Source organism: Ovis canadensis, chromosome 13 (assembly GCF_042477335.2).
Source record: "Ovis canadensis isolate MfBH-ARS-UI-01 breed Bighorn chromosome 13, ARS-UI_OviCan_v2, whole genome shotgun sequence".
NCBI classification, from domain to species: Eukaryota; Metazoa; Chordata; class Mammalia; order Artiodactyla; family Bovidae; genus Ovis; species Ovis canadensis.
The window spans coordinates 53,696,387-53,704,470 of record NC_091257.1 but is presented as its reverse complement, the minus strand read 5'-3'; the positions used below and the strand labels follow the sequence as shown (position 1 = coordinate 53,704,470).

Sequence of the window (8,084 nt, the reverse complement as noted above, 5' to 3'; positions counted from 1 at the left end):
AAGGTTGCTTCAGGTTTGATCAACAATAAAGCTGAGAAATGGAAGAAGCAGACATGTCATTGGCAGAAATTCGTGGAAGTTGCTTAAGCTACTGACCAGTGTCTGCATGTAGAGATCACTTTGCATGTCCATGATTCCTTGTCTAGAGTTGTTTAGAAACATAGTATTTCCCTGGCTTGGGACCTTGTGCATGTCTTTGCATTAGACATTGTATGACTCTGAATCCTCCTTGGAAATGTGAGCCTAAAATATATTCCACAGACATCTAATGTGTAACTGTCATTTCAGATCACAGTGGTGATAAAGGAACATGTCAGTTGTCGGTTCAGTCACTCAATCGTGTCCGACCCTTTGCGACCCCATGAATTGCAGCACGCCAGGCCTCCCTGTCCATCACCATCTCCCGGAGTTCACTCAAACTCACATCCATTGAGTCAGTGATGCCATCCAGCCATCTCATCCTCTGTTGGCCCCTTCTCCTCCTGCCCTCAATCCCTCCCAGCATCAGAGTCTTTTCCAATGAGTCAACTCTTCCCATGAGGTGGCCAAAGTACTGGAGCTTCAGCTTTAGCATCATTCCTTCCAAAGAAATCCCAGGGCTGATCTCCTTCAGAATGGACTGGTTGGATCTCCTTGCAGTCCAAGGGACTCTCAAGAGTCTTCTCCAACACCACAGTTCAAAAGCATCAATTCTTCAGCGCTCTGCCTTCTTCACACTCCAACTCTCACATCCATACATGGCAACTGGAAAAAGCATAGCCTTGACTAGACGGACCTTAGTCGGCAAAGTAATGTCTCTGCTTTTGAATATACTATCTAGGTTGGTCATAACTTTTCTTCCAAGGAGTAAGCGTCTTTTAATTTCATGGCTGCAGTCACCATCTGCAGTGATTTTGGAGCCCCAAAAAATAAAGCCTGACACTGTTTCCACTGTTTCCCCATCTATTTGCCATGAAGTGATGGGACTGAATGCCATGATCTTCATTTTCTGAATGTTGAGCTTTAAGCCAACTTTTTCACTCTCCTCTTTCATCAAGAGGCTTTTCAGTTCCTCTTCACTTTCTGCCATAAAGGTGGTGTCATCTGCACATCTGAGGTTATTGATATTTCTTCTGGCAATCTTGATTCCAGCTTGTGTTTCTTCCAGTCCAGCATTTCTCATGATGTAATCTGCATAGAAGTTAAATAAACAGGGTGACAATATACAGCCTTGACGTACTCCTTTTCCTATTTGGAAACAGTCTGTTGTTCCATGTCCAGTTCTAACTATTGCTTCCTGACCTGCATACAGATTTCTCAAGACGCAGGTCAGGTGGTCTGGTATTCCCATCACTTTCCGAATTTTCCAGTTTATTGTGATCCACACAGTCAAGGGCTTTGGCGTAGTCAATAAAGCAGAAATAGATGTTTTTCTGGGACTCTCTTGCGTTTTCCATGATCCAGCAGATGTTGGCAATTTGATCTCTGGTTCCTCTCCTTTTCTAAAACCAGCTTGAACATCAGGAAGTTCACGGTTCACATATTGCTGAAGCCTGGCTTGGAGAATGTTGAGCATTACTTTACTAGCGTGTGAGATGAGTGCAATTGTGCAGTAGTTTGAGCATTCTTTGGCATTGCCTTTCTTTGGGATTGGAATGAAAACTGACCTTTTCCAGTCCTGCGGCCACTGCTGAGTTTTCCAGATTTGCTGACATATTGAGTGCAGCACTTACACAGCATCATCTTTCAGGATTTGAAACAGCTCAACTGGAATTCCATCACCTCCACTAGCTTTGTTCGTAGTGATGCTTTCTAAGGCCCGCTTGACTTCACATTCCAAGATGTCTGGCTCTAAATTAGTGATCACACCATCATGATTATCTGGGTTGTGAAGATCTTTTTTGTATAGTTCTTCTGTGTATTCTTGCCACCTCTTCTTAATATCTTCTGCTTCTGTTAGGTCCAGACCATTTCTGTCCTTTATCGAGCCCATCTTTGCATGAAACGTTCCCTTGGTATCTCTAATTTTCTTGAAGAGATGTCTAGTCTTTCCCATTCTGTTCTTTTCCTCTATTTCTTTGCATTGATTGCTGAAGAAGGCTTTCTTATCTCTTCTAGCTATTCTCTGGGACTCTGCATTCAGATGCTTATATCTTTCCTTTTCTCCTTGGCTTTTCGCTTCTCTTCTTTTCATAGCTATTTGTAAGGCCTCCCCAGACAGCCATTCTGCTTTTTTGCATTTCTTTTCCATGGGGATGGTCTTGATCCCTGTCCTGTACAATGTCATGAACCTCATTCCATAGTTCATCAGGCACTCTGTCTATCAGATCTAGGCCCTTAAATCTATTTCTCACTTCCACTGTATAATCATAAGGGATTTGATTGAGGTCATGCCTGAATGGTATGACACCCTCTTCCAACAACACAAGGAACATGTGCACTGGGGTAAATGGGTGCTGGTAAACGTGAAAATGTGACCCTAATCAGTAAACATGATTGTACTTCTTCTCATTTCTAGGGATTAGCCATGTTTGCTTGCCCTGATGGAGCCAAAGACAGCTGGGGAATTGTGCAATCATTGGATACATTTTGGACTGTCTGTCTGAACATCCCAGATAGTGAAATAAGATTTTCAACCTTATTCAATATCAAAAGATTTTCAACCTTATTCAATATCAAAAGATTTTCAACCTTATTCAATATCAAAATATATTTCAACCTTTTCAATCTGTTTTAGTTCAACCTCAACCCTCATTCTTTTTGCCCACATTTAAGGTCATGCGTTCCCTCCCAGGATTTTTCAGAATCACTGAAATTTGTACAGTCAATAGATCCATAGAAATCAGAGCTGCACTGGACCTTAGAGAGCCTCATTAACGAACCCAGGTGAGCATCCAGACAGACCAGGTAATTCACAAAGTTTACACACCTGGTTAGCACCCAAGGCAGCACCCTTAGTCTATTCTCCCCATCCCAAGAGGAGCATTCTTTCCACAGAGACTCAAAACTGTCATTTCAGTTTGCAAGGACCCCCATCAATCACTAATGACCTTTGGTCATGTAAGAATCAGTGATTTTGCCACTGATCTCCTACCAGCCCAACATGGACTCTTTGGAAACGTGTCCATGTGGTTTTGCCAGTTACACATGAAGCCACATCTGCTGATGGATGACAAGTCACCCATCAGAAGAATTAAACTAATGTGTTATTTTATATTCACAGCCCTCCCTGGGATTACATGCGGTATTGTTTCCACATTATTAATTGTTCTCACCTTCTGAGAACATAACAGTTAAAGTTCTCCCCACTGAGTTCTCTAAAAACAAAATCTGCTAAACATTCCCCAAACCCAAGTCCAAGAAGAAAAATGTGAGGGCTTTAAACAAAATTTTTCCTGTTTTTATGCCAGAAAATAAGGAACTTTGGTTTGTAGGGGACCTTGTCAAGGGCCAGGCAAAGGTTGGCTCTAGAATAAACATGATCCCAAATGTTGGGGTACCAATTCTATGGAAGTTGTGTTCAGAATTGGTTATTGGTAAGGTTTGGCCCCCTTCAAAAACATGGTTGTTCTTGGGGTCAGTCATCCAGAAAGGAAACTGGAGAGAGGACCCATTGGACTCTTGCTGTTCATCTCTTGGCTTTGAGGAGCTGAGATATCCAAGTGTGTGGGACTCACTTATAGGGGCTAAGGTTGTACCTACCACTTGGGGATACAAATGCATCTTTGAGAACCTTGTAAAAGCTGTAGACTCCATTCCCAGGAAAATGCACAGGTGCACATTCAGTTACAATTTTAGGGCATCAGTGGACCTTGCTAAAGTTCAACCATGGACCTCCCACTGTCCACCCAGGATCTGATATAACAGCAAGCTGGGGCCTAAGGGGAAGAGTGCACCCCAAGAATAAACGAAAACAAGACAAAGCCAAAAGGAAACCATACCTCATGACCAGATTATCTAGGTTCCTTTCAGCATCTATTTCCATTGTACTGTCCAAAAGACTTCAGGAAAGTTTCGCTGAGTGTCAGACTTATTCAAATATACAATTAAGGAGAAGGGCTATGTCCCTGCTCAAGCCAGAACATGGGTGAGAAATCCTCAAGAAGGTTCCTCTTGAAAGGACAAGATCTGGGCTGTGCAGTCCAGTTACCCCCGCACAATAGGAAATATACTCCTTGGACAACCCAGGTTTATTTTTAAAATAAATGGTTTATTTTTCCATTCAGGAAGATGCACATGTTTCACCACGGACTGTGAAATCTCTCCACATCAGTGAGGATACTTCAACACATCCTCAGCAAATTGGTCCTCTAAGTTGAGCTGATTCTTCACAGAAGTTCAGGCTGCAGCTAAAGCTGGATCCCTGATTTTAGGTCTTCTTAATCTTATTTACAAAAGATATAATGAATATTATAAAAAAAATTTTTTTGAGTATGCTTTATGACCTGGGTCTGAAGGTGGGAATTTTAACCACTTACCTCTCAGTTCCTTTGAAGATTCCACTTGGCAGATGAAGGCTTTGGTGGGTGGGTGACTCCAGTTTTTACATGTTGTTGGACTGAATTTCACCTAGTGCTTATGGCTTATGTTGCTGGCCAAAATCTTGGCTTTCTTTGCCCACTGAAGTTGAATAAAAAGTATGGAGACAGACTTTGGAGGAAATAGAAAGGTGACTAATTCTTAGCAGGCAGAGAGGGGAATACAGTAGGTTCATGCCTCAAGAACTGTGCCCACCCCCATGAGGAATCTAGGGGCTTATATAAGATGAGGGGTCTCACAGTCAGGAGCCAGTGATGAGGAACAAAGGTGGTAGGATCTTGATTTCCTCCTCTTGCATGGTTTCAAAGACAGCCATAAACTGATGTCAGTAACTCAGCGATTGAGTCTGGCAGTTCAGTGCTCTGCAGCCTTCTTTCTGATATGTAACTACAAGGTGCTGTAAGGGTAAACACCAGTACAGGATGTATTTAGCATAGAGTCAAAGGAAAAATAGGTGTGAAGTGTATCGCTCCTGCAGAGTTAGAAGGCAGGAAAGCAAACTCAGTTATAGACATGCAGGGTCAGGCCTGCTCTTGTTCTCTTATCTTCTTTGTTCTCAGGAAAGAGAAAGAGAAAAACTCATTCCTCTTTTTTTCTTTCACTGCAACACGTACAACATGAAATTGTAAACAAGTGAGACAAAGCTGAACTAGGGAACATCAGGGTGAGAAGAAATTTGCAGAGCTTTGGAATTTTCATTCAGGGACTTCGCTGTGCTTTCTTTGCTGGGTCCCTGGTTGGAGGACCAAGATTCCACATGCAGCACGGCCAAAAAATTTTAAAGATTAAAAAAAAAAAGATTGACATTTTTGTTCAGTATTTTACTTTATTTTTTTCTAATCTTGTGCCATGTACAAACTTTTAAAAGTATTGCGGAAAAGCGAGCATGGTAGTCGGGATGGGGTAGGAAAGGTGAACTAAGCCTACCATCCATCTTAATGCTACCATTCAGATACAATACAGTTCCTTTGTGCCTGTTTCTTTCCTGTGATTTTTCTAGGTGTTTTGAGTACAGTTGAGATAAAACCCTACAAAGCAATCACCATCCAATGAATATTTATGTAGTAACTTCCAATATCATTAAAAGTATAACATAAAACATTATTCTTAGGAATCACATGACACTCTTCTGCCTGAATGCTCCATGATTTACTCAACCATTAGCTTAATGACAGGTATTTCCGTTTTCAACTTCTCACGTTTTATACCTGCCGCAGCCACCTTTGCATTTTGGCCATAAATCTGGGCCATGTTTAGGATTATATCTTCAGGAAATATTCTTAGAAAGAAATTTATAGGGTCAAAGGAAATGGACAGTTTGAAGACTCAGACACATGCTGTGAAATTGCTGAGCTGCTTGCTTTGGAAACAGACGGACAGAGAAGACTGCCTTAATGTTAATAGGCTGGCTCAGTCATGGGTGATGGAAGCAGGAGGCCTGGGTTCACTCCCCGTCCTAGGAGAGAGGATTGAACCCATTGGAGACAGAACTTATTCAGTAAACAGAAGCTATAATTAGACTTTCCTGTATTTTCCAAGTTTTCTACAGAAAATTTATCATCAGAAAAATGATTGCAATTAAATGAGCTTATTTACAAAACAGAAACAGACTCACAGACTTAGAGAATGAGCTTAAGGTTGCTGGGAAGAAGGATGGGGAGAAGGGATAGTTGGGGAGTTTGGGATGGACATGTACACACAGTTATATTTAAAATGGATAATCAACAAAGTCCTACTGTATAGCACAGGGAACTCTGCTCAATGTTATGTGGCAGACTGGATGGGAGGGGAGTTTAGGGGAGAATGGATAGATCTATATATATATGGCTAAGTCCCTTCGCTGTCCACCTGAAACTATCATAACACTGCTAATCTAATCGGCTATACTTCAGTATAAAAGAAAAAGTTTTTTTAAAAAGGCTTAAAAATTAAATATATTTTAACATGTAATTAAAAGAATTAAGGGAAATATTTATAAATTGCGAAGGAGGTTATATTCTATAGTAAAATTTAGTGTGTTTATTAATCAATCACTTATTAAAGAATAAGAAAGTGAATTGTGCATAAAATTTTCTATTTTGTTCTATGTATGTGTCTATATAAGATATATATTTATATAAGATGTATATATTCTTATATATATCTTAAGATAATATATAAGATCTTATATATTTATAAGATCACTATCTTATAAATAGTGATCTATTTATAAGTTAAACAATGGTTTATGAAAACTTATGATTTTGAATTTCTACCATACAAAAATTGACTAATAATTTTAATCCAACTTCGGGAAGTTGTAAAAGTTAAATTAATATCTAACATGGATTTTTTTTTCTTTGAGAAGAAGAGTAAAAGATAAGAAAGATTTAACTTGTGCCAACTCAATGCATTCTTCCTCATCCTATCTTTTTCCCACCACTATTCAAATAAACAACATCCTTATAAAGAAAATAAAAAGTTTTGTGATTATTTGGAGCTGCAAAATAAGGACACTGTCCTTGCTTCTTTTTTTTTTTTTTAAATCTTTAATTCTTACATGTGTTCCCAAACATGAGCCCCCTTCCCACCTCCCTCCCCATAACATCTCTGTGGGTCATCCCCATGCACCAGCCCCAAGCATGCTGTATCCTGCGTCAGACATAGACTGGCGATTCAGTTCTTACATGATAGTATACATGTTAGAATGCCATTCTCCCAAATCATCCCACCCTCTCCCTCTCCCTCTGAGTCGAAAAGTCTATTATACACAGCTGTGTCTTTTTTCCTGTCTTGCATACAGGGTCGTCATGGCCATCTTTCTAAATTCCATATATATGTGTTAGTATACTGTGTCCTTGCTTCTTAAGCAATAAATAGCAGGAGAAGAACCCCTGCCCCCCTGACCTAGTACAGTTGACACGGTTTACAAACCTCCCTCCCTCCCAGAGCGCTGCCTTAAGGGATCCTCACCACTACTGCTCAGCAGCTCAGGTATCATTATGCCTGTCATCCAGATGGAAAGACTGGGGCTCCCCAGATTGAAGCATCTTACTTAATAAATGGATGAGAAAGCCTTGTGGACAACTAGGTTCCAAAAGAACTGACATTCTTTGTTTTCAGCTCCTTTAACTTAATCTTTTTCTTGTTTATATGAAGTCTGCATGCTGCTATGGAAACAGGGGCTTCCCTTGTAGTTCAGTCAGTAAAGAATCTGCCTGCAGTGCAGGAGACCTGGGTTCGATCCCCCGGTCAGGAAAATCCCCTGGAGAAGGAAATGGCAACCCACTCCAGTATCCTTGCCTGGAAAATCTCATGGACAAAAGAGCCTGGTGGGCTGCAATCCATGGGGTCACAAAGAGTTGGGCACGACTGGGCAACTAACACTTACTTACAGAAACAGAGCCCCGGTAACCCCCAGCGTTGTACGAAGCTGAAGACAGAAAGAACAAGTACATCTCTCCTTCATTCCCGTCTTGAGCATTGCCCAGTGAGGGACCAGCTGTGTTCCGGACACCCCTTTCTTTGACTTTGAATAGCGTGGCAGTGGGCTATGGGTGGGCTGCTCTTTGTAATATAGTCTTCTT

General features: G+C 40.9%; 1 long non-coding RNA gene across 1 annotated transcript; it reads right to left on the bottom strand.

Moving 5' to 3' along the window:
* Positions 1 to 4,168: 4,168 nt before the first annotated feature.
* Positions 4,169 to 5,685, bottom strand: LOC138417503 (uncharacterized). Its single transcript, XR_011248172.1, has 2 exons — positions 4,458 to 5,685; positions 4,169 to 4,363 (listed from the first exon to the last, which is right to left on the bottom strand). It is a non-coding gene; the product is annotated as an uncharacterized lncRNA (long non-coding RNA).
* Between the last annotated feature and the right edge of the window lie 2,399 nt (positions 5,686 to 8,084).